Source organism: Oryctolagus cuniculus, chromosome 4 (assembly GCF_051225735.1).
Source record: "Oryctolagus cuniculus isolate XC-2025 breed Fujian yellow rabbit chromosome 4, ASM5122573v1, whole genome shotgun sequence".
In the NCBI taxonomy this organism is placed as follows: Eukaryota; Metazoa; Chordata; class Mammalia; order Lagomorpha; family Leporidae; genus Oryctolagus; species Oryctolagus cuniculus.
The window spans coordinates 113,254,141-113,265,040 of record NC_142870.1 but is presented as its reverse complement, the minus strand read 5'-3'; the positions used below and the strand labels follow the sequence as shown (position 1 = coordinate 113,265,040).

At 40.3% G+C, this 10,900-nt stretch overlaps 1 pseudogene across 1 annotated transcript; it reads right to left on the bottom strand.

The window, feature by feature from the left end:
* Nucleotides 1-557: 557 nt before the first annotated feature.
* On the bottom strand, nt 558-1,213 carry LOC100339499 (ADP-ribosylation factor-like protein 8B pseudogene; annotated as a pseudogene). Its single transcript, XR_016232582.1, has one exon. The product of XR_016232582.1 is annotated as an ADP-ribosylation factor-like protein 8B pseudogene (transcript).
* Nucleotides 1,214-10,900: the final 9,687 nt, after the last annotated feature.

Here is a 10,900-nt window from a genome sequence, read left to right as displayed (position 1 = left end):
AGCTAGGAGTCGGCATGCTCTAGCTCGGCCCGTCCACAGCAGAGGGGTCTCAGCACAGTGTCGTGAGAACCCCTCAGGCAGAGGCCTCGGCCTGCTCTGCGGACGGCGTCTCGGCTCCTAAGGTGTGGTCACGCCCTTCACATGCATCAGGAGGGAGGCGAGGCACCGAGTTCGTGTCCCCGTGAGTCAGGCTTGAAGGATTCCTAAACACTGTGTGGCACTAGAACCCGCATGCTGTACCAAGTCAGGCTCCTAGTAAGCTACCAGATTCTATAATAAAATATTATAGTCATTAACTGATAACCAATATAAAAATCTGGCCCAGAAAGGCCAGAATAGAAATACGCAATTTTCTTGATTTAAGATGGTCAAAAGTGTGGGTCTGGTTTTGTTTTAGAAAAGAAAAGAAAGAGCTCTACACATTGTTTAAGCATGTGTAAGAAGCCTTTGTGTGTGCTGACTTTATCACGACAACTCTAGCTGATTCTGTGTGAGGGTTAGGGAGACACATCTGCAGCAGTGCACATGAGAAAGGAACTCTGAAAAAGGCAATCTCTCAGGTTTAGGAAGGACCATGTTCTGGGAAGTGCTTCAGAGGAACGGACAGTAATTCCAAGGCTACAGCCAAGGACGGAAGACTTCCGGAGGTTCTTCAGCTTCTTCTCGATTTTGAATGTTGAATAAGCCACTGAAGTGTGATATCTATGTTATCCTTTTCTTTGCAAGAAATTGAATAGCAGCAGATTTCTCTGTCCTGAATAGCAGACAGATTCATTTTTTCAATTAGCTGTTTCTCATCCAAGGCATTGGGGAGATCTCTCTTGTTTCCAAGTACTAGCACTGGGATTCCTTGTAACTGGGGTTTGTCTAGAAGATTGTGTAGCTCGTTTCGGGAGGCCTCTATTTTCTCACGATCTGCAGCATCTATCATATAAACAATAGCGTTGACTCCCCTGCAGTATCGTTCCCACATGCTCCGGAAGCGGGGCTGTCCTCCTATGTCCCAGATCTTTATGGTGACGTTACCTTTCGTGACTTTCCTCATGTTGAAGCCCACAGTGGGTATCATGTCTTCACTGAACTGGCCTGACGCGATGACATTGACGAAGGTGGTCTTGCCCGACTACTGCAGCCCCACGAGCGTGAGCTCCATCTCCTCCTTCCAGAAGAGCGAGCGGAACCAGTCCAGCAGGTGGGAGATGAGCGCCAGCATGGCGGCGGCCGGAGCGACGACCCCGTTTCAATATATTTTAAATTAACAATAGCCTCACAATGTAAAGTCTTTTGTTATTTCCGCTTATGGTCCCACAGCTTGAAATACTCTTCTGCTTATTTTATGATTATTGTGCATAGCACAGAAATCAGGTCTCAAGAGTGATCCATATTGAAATCCAGCCCTGTCTCCATTCTACAAGCCATATGCCAATATGGTTGCAACTAGCCAAAAGAGGAACATATTTAAATTTCATGCTTTGTAAAATTTTAGGCCCTGATTCTCTTCTTCTCAACAAAACAATAATCTTGTCATCATTAGATTTGCTTGAATTCCCTGTCTACCCGCCAATCACTATATTTTCATTTTTTTTAGCTGATATTAATTCCTGGCATCCAACCTGAGTTAATCACTATACTATGCTTCCCACATACTTTCTATGCAAGCCCCTTGAAAACTTGGGCTTGTTTGTTCTTAAGTATAAAAATATTAGCACAATGTTAGCAACACACTATGTTAGCAACAAAATGTTCTTGTTTTGTTTTCAACAAAGGAATAAAAAGTCAAATAGATTTTCTTGGAAAATATATTCTAGAAAATCAAAGCCAAACATCCTGGGAGACATTTTGCTTGAGAATCCCAAGAGCTGAAATTCAGCTTTAACTCAGATTCCAGCTGTATGACTTTGGGCAAATCATTTAAATTTCCTGGCCCTCAACTTTCCTTTAAAAAAATTGCTGAGTTGTGTTAAATTCATTGTTAAGGTCAACTCTTATTCTTAACTTTCTTTAAACATTCATACTCTCCCCTCTGTCAGAAGTATGACTAATGAACAAACACTCTTTATAATCCATTAGTCAACTTGGAAGATGAGGCAAAATTCTTGCCTTAAATCCATTATTTTGTATTTTTTTGATCCAGGTTCAAATATTTGCAGTGCTGGGAATTTGGAACTCCAGCTGAATGTGTTCTGAGTCAGCCCCAATGAATTCAGCTTCTGTATCTTTATTGCTCTACATATAAACTGTGGGGCATGGAAGAAAATGGTTTCTCTATGATAGTAACTTTCTCAGCTGTTCTTTTTAACTGCTAAAAAAAAAGTGAGCAGTGGATGAGAGGGGAATGATGGAGAGTTTAATGCCTCAAGCACTTTAACTTTTTCAAACAGCTCAGGTCGATCTGCTTGGCAGACATGACAACAGGAGGTAACATAGCGGGTGGGAAACAAGATATTAACAGGCTCAAATGCTTGGCAATTAGCAGTCCATTATACCCACCTCAGGGCTAGATTGGTTTCCCAATAAGTCTCTGAATTAACTGGTCCTCTCATCACAATGCATATCAATTAAGGACATTTTTCTGTATTACTTTCAGACTTCTTAAAAGTAAGTTGATTTATATTTGCCTAATTTCATGTATTTTTGATAAATTGGCTTAGTAAAGATTTTATTGTTCCACAAACATGACATATCATTGCTGATATATTAAGCCATGGAAGAAAACTGTTTGATTCTCAAATTAATCTAACTTCATAGTAACATACTAACATAAGTTAAAATTATTAAAATGGTGGAAGTAGGTAAACTCAATCCTGAAAAAATATATTTGAGAAATATTTTGGGGCTGGCGCCGCGGCTCACTAGGCTAATCCTCCGCCTTGCGGCGCCAGCACACCGGGTTCTAGTCCCGGTCGGGGCGCCGGATTCTGTCCCGGTTGCCCCTCTTCCAGGCCAGCTCTCTGCTGTGGCCCGGGAGTGCAGTGGAGGATGGCCCAAGTGCTTGGGCCCTGCACCCCATGGGAGACCAGGAGAAGCACCTGGCTCCTGCCTTCGGATCAGCGCGGTGCACTGGCCGCAGCGCGCCAGCCGCAGTGGCCATTGGAGGGTGAACCAACGGCAAAGGAAGACCTTTCTCTGTCTCTCTCTCTCACTGTCAACTCTGCCTGTCAAGAAAAAAAAAAAAAAGAAAAGAAAAAAAAGAAAGAAAGAAATATTTTGGGGGCAGCGCCGTGGCTCACTTGGTTAATCTTCCGCCTACGGCACTGGCATCCCATACGAGCACCGGATTCTAGTCCCGGTTGCTCCTCTTCCAGTCCAGCTCTCTGCTGTGGCCCGGGAAGGCAGTGGAGGATGGCCCAAGTGCTTGGTCCTCTGCACCCGCATGGGAAACCAGGAAGAAGCACCTGGCTCCTGGTTTCAGATCAGCGCAGCGCTGGCCATAGCAGCCTTTTGGGGAGTGAACCAACGGAAGGAAGACCTTTCTTTCTGTCTTTCTCTCTCTCACTGTCTGTAACTCTACCTGTCAAATAAATTAAAAAAGAAATATTTTGACATCAAATAAATACTCAAAGGTAATTATATGAAATGTTTCTTTTAAAAATGTTCCCTTATTAAAACATTGCTTTAAATGGCAGCAGCATCTACCCATCTGACATAAAACTTGAATGCTATCTTCATTGCTTTCTCTTGTCTACCACATCCAAGTTGTTTCCAACCCAGTCTATTATGTCTTCTTTTCCATCATTATAGATATGCTACCCTCCACAAAACTTACATTACAACACCTCCCCATCAGTAACACCAGTTAAAATGTCAGCCTTCAGGGCCAGTGCTGTGGCATAGTGGGTAAAGCCACCGCCTGCAGTAGTGATATCCCATATGGACACAGGTTGAAGTCCTGGCTGCTGCACTTCCCATCCAGATCTCTGTTATGTCCTGGGAAAGCAGTGGAAGACGGACCAAGTTCTTGGGCCGCTGCACCTGCGTGGGAGACCTGGAAGAATCTCCTGGTTCCTGGCTTCAGTACAGTTCCGGCTGTTGTAGTCAATTGGAGAGTGAGCCAGTGGATGGAAGACCTCTCTCTCTCTCTCTCTCTCTCTCTCTCTCTCTCTCTGCCTCTCCTTTTCTCCCTGTGTAACTCTGACTTTCATAAATAAATAAATCTCAATAACAAATGAGAATAAGATGGCTCCAACACATTTCCTACCTATGGCTCATACACAGATTGTAAGTCTCATTTTTTTGGATTCTTGTTTTGCAATTTTTGAAAATCACAGTCATTTTTTTTAATTTATTTGACAGGTAGAGTTATAGACAGTGAGAGAGAAAGAGACAGAGAGAAAGGTATTCCTTCCATTGGTTCACTCCCCTAATGGCCACTATGGCCGGCGCTGCACCGATCTGAAGCCAGGAGCCAGGTGCATTTTCCTGGTCTGCTATATGGGTTCAGGGGTCCAAGCACCTGGGCCATCCTCCACTGCTCTCTCAGAGAGCCGGACTGGAAAAGGAGCAACCGCGACTAGAACCGGCACCCATATGGGATGCTGGCACCGCAGGCAGAGGATTAACCAAGTGAGCCATGGTGCCAGCTCCGAAAATCACAGTAACTAATCCCTCACTATGTGATAAAAAAAAGAGAGATTAATCTCTTTTGGATCATCAACTTGCCACTGGCCACTAAGACTGACCTAATTAAACATCTTTTTTCTCTTTGTGTCTCTCCATCTCTGTCTCATGCATCATCATTCGAACTACTACCTAAGTCAAAATCAATGATATCAGAACATCAGGTACTCTGAGAGATTGAAACTCATGCAAATGTATGGCATTCTACACTATCATCTCACACCATCATCTGGGTTCTTCCTCTGATAATGGAAGATCCAGAGAACACTTTGGGAATTTCATGGGGCTGGAGTTTTCATGTGCTTTGTTACTGAGACCAGGCATTCTTATTGTCTGAATTCAGGTGGACAGGGTCCAGTTACCTGCAGGACACCTTCCAGTTATCAACATGCAACCCTATGGATATAGCTCCTTCATCAAGGCTTATGGCTTGTCAGAGTACAAGATGGATTTTACCCTACAATCATTCCCTTGGTCTATCACAAATTGGGCAAACATAAATAGAAACCCTGCTTGTGAACAAGATGAAAACACAGCTGGAAAGGCAGAACCATATTAGACAATAAGAAAATTTAAAATAATAATAACAGAAGAACTGGAGTAGGATTTTCAAAGACTTCCTAGATGTTCAATGTTAGATGCCTGTACAAGACCAATATAACCAGGCCCAGACATATAAGTTTATAGATCTTTTGTAATCTCTGCACAGATATCATTTTATTTTATGTGCCAATACTATTATAGTATTTCTCTAGACTCTTAAATAATCAAATAATGATTTAATATCTCTCCTTTGATTATTAAATAAAGGGTAATTAATTGTAGAATTGTGAGAAAACGCATCTCCTGAGGCCCATGTGATTCAGGGAATGGTGGAATGGAGTGTTGATACATCTTACTGGTGAAGACACTTTAGGCCAACCTAACACCACAATAATCTCTTGTCAAATTATTGGAAAAGCTGTTGAGAACAATGAAACTGACTTATTTATTATTATCTGTTTCCTTGTTACATAAACATGTACACCCACTCACAACTATAAGATCCTTGAGAAAAGAAAAATATTTCTTCAAATTTTTTATTATCCCTGTATAGAATAGTACCTAGAACTCTTAGACATCCAGAACATAGTGAGCAAATAACTTAATGAAATAATAAACAAATGCAGGCCATGATGTCATTTAAAGCAGAAGAAAGAACAGGGGCTGTAGGACATCCACCCCAGATTCTATGGAAAGAACCTCCTCATAGTTCATACTTCTTTGCTTATTAAAAATTAACTCACAAAAGCATGAGTTAAATCCAGGTCCATTGGAGGCTACCCAGTGTCCTAAAAAGTGTAATTACAGATTGCTGTTGTGAGCACTGGGAATGTAGGCCAGCCAAAGTTCAGAAATGGTTATTTAAAGAAAGCATTGAACCATTATTATAACAGTCATTACGTTTTTAAATAAATGAAGTAACTTCAATATACTTTAGTCTAGATCCAGTCAAGCCACCATCCTTGTTCCTTAGACTGGATTAGATGTGTAGACTCTAAACCACTTGTCCTATTTATAGTCTTTACCCTCAGTTATCTCCAGCAACAAAGTCCTGAAACCATCAAGTGTCTTCCATAGCATTTAAAATAAAGTGCATGCACACAGCTTCCTTTCCAGCTGCGTTTTCAACCACTCTCCTCTTTATCTACTATTTATGGGTGACACCAATCTCGTTACACTTCTGTCTGGAACCTTTTTCTCCTCCTCACCCCTTTCCCTTATTCACTTGGTTAGTTTTGTCTCACTATTCAGCTCTCAGTGACCTTCTTTATAAAGTTCTTTCTTGACTGCCTAATCCGAAGCAGCCCCCCAACTGTACCTTTACTTTAACCAAAGAAATATAAGTATAGATATACTCACTTCCTAACAGAAGCTTAAAGAGAGAGTGTGTGATTTGCAACAGTTTCTCTCCCCCACCCGTGTGTGTGTGTGTGTGTGTGTGTGTGTGTATGACAGTAACCAAAAATGCTACACATAGGAGAGACTTCAGCAGCCTACATCTTTCATTGATGATGATGTGTAACAATGGCTCAGTCAAACAGCAATGGATATACGGCCTGAGAAATACTAATCCACTAATTTGGGGAGATGAGTGCTACTGCAGCACAACTCATTCTGTTCTACTTAATGCATATCAACCTTAATGATTTCTTTTGCCAATATCTTTGCTTTATGAATATTTCTGTATTTATATCTCTAATTGCAGTCTTCAACAACTTATTTTATTTACAGGTAAACTGTCCCACTAGAATGTAACTTTCTAACCTATATATGCCTACATAAATTGTATAACCTTGTCTAGCATAGATTGCTAAATACACATTTAGTGTAGAAATGAATCCAAGTCCTATACTGTTATAGATGCTCTTCAGTAGAAAGGAAGCATGTAGATCCCCAGCACAGAGGAGAGGAATTGGAATTGATGCTAATTACTCTAACTCAGGTTAGAAACAAGAGGCCTCAACGAAGGACAGAGGATACATTTTTCCTGATTTCTTCTATGCCTCCCCAAAGGAACAGTCAGTCAGTTCACCCTATCAGTAGGCTGTCTCCTACAAGTGATCTGAGTTTCTACTGTCAATCCTGGGAAGCAGTTTGCTACTTGGATATCTTAGCGTCAAGCTTTTCTTGGCCTTAAACCAATACAACCTGAAATTGTGAACTTTTTTATAATGTAGACTCATTTAAAACTCTGAAGAAAGTCATGTTCTCTTTGCACAGTACAAAATTGTATATGTTTACAATTTCATGTAGTTCAAATTCCATGAGGGGATCCCACTCCCCATATTCCAATGCTCTCAATCTAAGAAATGGACTTCAGTATAATTCTGATTAGGCTTCCATGCACATCATTGTTCCTGAGCCTCATTTGGATCTGGTGAACACTCCTAATCTTGCCTGCTGTGACTCTGTCTTGATTGTAATATTTTTACTGTGCTGAATGTCTGGCACATGGCAGCAGCTTGGCTAACCACTCCTCTCCATCATCCTCATCTCCTCAATGTGTCCCCTGCAAGGCTACCTATTCTTCTTACTATTACTGGGTGATGGCACCACCTGTGAGCCCCAGTGCCTGTCCCACAGAAGGGAGTATGTGTTAGGTCCAGGTCCTAGTTCCTCTTGATCTCTGTATTCTACTCCCAAAATACACTCAAATACCCACTTTAAAAGCAGAAAAAAAATCCTCTGATATTGAGTATTTTTAAATGAAAAGACTTTAAAAATCTCTCACTTTTTTCAACTTCTTACAACTATGAAAGTATGAAAATAGGTTGTAAAGTCACTTCATACATCCTAGTGTTCCCTCTTGAACTCCTTTTTCAGCAGAAGTTGAAGATATAAAGTGCTTCTCAAACTGATAAAAGTGCATCTTCAGAACAATGACTTAGTTCGGAATCAAGCTAAGTTTTTCCAACACGGAGAGCTCTACAGCCTAATTTATGCATTCGTGTATGATGCTACACTATGCATGTGCATGAAGCTATTACACTCAGTTAAAATAAAAACCATAAGAAAGACTCATTGCTCAGGAATGTGGACTTAGCATCAGAGCAGAGCTAATTCAACATTTCAGATGGGAAGTCTGTAGTGAAGAAAAGTCTTACACAAAAAAAGCGATTAGAAAGAAATGGGCATAGAGTTTCTGTACCTGAAATATGGACAGGAGTTGAGAACCCCACCCACCCACTGAGGCCCTCTTCCCTGTGGAGTCTTCTTGGAACTACCAGTGCTCTGGGGAGCACTGCTTGAAAAGCACTGACAGAAAATATTTTTCTCTGTGTTGAATTCTAAGCTGCCCATGACAAGGCAATAGACAAACATCAAAGAAACAATTCAGATAATGCTTTCTATCTTCCACAATATCAAAAAAGAAAACAGTTCATGACCCCATCATTCATTTTGCTAGAGGTTCCTGGTGATGATTGTTTTCCAGGAATTTCAGAAGACAAATAAGCTCATTGCTATTGTGCTGAATGACATACCCCTGCCACGTGTGGCTGGTTTCAGCCTGTCTCCATGTGTCAGTGGCAGTCTCCTTTGCCCATTTTATATCCTGTCATCCTTAGTTAATGTATAACTTGAAAAACAGACTTTGTTGCTTCCTGCCCCTTTAGGATAGAATGTCAAATTGCTAGGGCTTTGAAGGATGGAGTAATTCCTTACATGATAGGAATATTTGCAATAACTTTAGCATGTGGAAATTCAGAATTGTACATCTTAAGGATATAAATTGCCTAAATAGAAAGCTGAATAATAATTTACTAACTTATTAATTATAAATTCTACAATACTGTTGTTGTCCTTTCTATTTGGGATTTATTTTTTCAAATAATATTTTTCAAGAATATTTCTCATGCTGCACCCACCTCTCTCAGTTGAGATAACAAATTCCAACTCAGTCTAAAGACCTGAACTGCACATCAATACTTCTGAGAAGCCTTCCTTAACACAAATATCACAGAGATGAAGCCAATCCACATTCATTAGTGCAATTATGTAGGTGTCTATCCTCCCTCTCAGACCATAACTTCCTTGAGGCAGGATTCATATTTTATTCATATATGCCCCATAGCCTACTTCAGGGCCTAACACATAATGGATTGTCAAAAATGTCCACTAGATAAATAAATAACAATGACTACTGATAGAAATGAAATACCTGATAGAATTATTGTGTGGGTAGCCATACTCAGGAAATCAGATAATCCAAGTGTTACTGGAGCCTACATCCAAGGACAGGAAGGTCACATGTTAGTTTTAGCCTTCTCACCAGCCATCTGTCATCCATCAACAAACTATATATTCTACCTTTCGAAAGAAAAGGCTTACAGTAATGTTGAGGTTATACAAATGATCACATATCTAGATTTTACTTTTGATATTTTATTCAGCAAAGATTTATTGGATTACTGGGTTCAAAGTAAGATAGGAACATTTTTCAAGAAAACAGTATTATAACAGTTAGTTATAAGACTAACTCCAGATATTTTATTAAGAAAATCCTAAATGTAATCTAATACCTAAAGTTAACATATATTTTATAAATCAAAAGTAAACTATATTTAAAAGTTCTTTGGGGCCAGGCATTTGATTCAGCACCTGAGATGCACTTAGGATGCCTGTGTCCCATATCTGAATGCCTGGATTGGAGTCTAGCAACACTCCTGATTCTAGCATCTTACAAATGCACACCATGGGATTCAGAAGGTGATGGCTCAAGTACTTGGATTCCTGCTGCTCACATGGAGACCTGGATGGAGTTCCCAGTTCCTGGCTTTGGCCTGGCACAGCCCTGATTGTTACAGGAATTTGTGGAGGGAACCAGTAGATGGAAGATCTATCTATCTATCTATCTACATCTTTCTGTATGTCTCTACTTCTCTCTTACTTTCTAACTCTGCCTTTCAAATAAATAAATTAGTAATTAAGATCCATTGGCTTGCTGCCTACAAGAAATACACCTCACAGCAAAGATACACACAGACTGAAAGTAAAAGGATGGGAAAAAGTATTTTAGGCTAACAGAAAGCAAAACGCGAACAGGAGTAGCCATCCTAATATCAGACAAAATAGACTTCAACACAAAAACTGTTAAAAGAGAATGAATGTAATGATTAAGGGATTGATTAATTAGGAAGATGTGACTATAATAAATGTATATGCACCCAATGCCAGGACACCTGGCTATTTAAAACAAATGTTAATGGATGTAAAGGGAGAAATAAGCTCTGATACAGTAATAATGGGAGATTTCAACACACCACTTCCAGCAATGGATTCATCAACTATACAAAAAAATCAACAAAGAAACAATAGAGTTAATCTATACTATGGGCAAAATGGACCTATCATCTGCAAAACACTTCATTCCACAAATATAGAATATGTATTCTTTTCATCAGTGCATGGAACTTCCTCTAGGATAGACCTTATGCTAGGCCATAAAACAAGTCTTAACAAATTCAAAAAAAATTGAAATATACTATGTTGCTGTGGATTCGTTCTGAGAGGAGGAGTGTGGTGGGGACAAGAGTTGCGGAGTCACCATACAAACACCGGGAGTCATGTGAAAGAAGGATAGAGGAAAGCAACTTGAAGACTCATTTATTTCAGTTGGTGCAGCAGCTTATATAGCTGAGGCAGCCAATCCAGTCAGGGGGCATATTTTATGCTGTAACCAATCACTGCCTGTTGCCAGGCAGGCTCCTTTGCCAGGTGGGTTCTGAAGCCATTCCTGAGT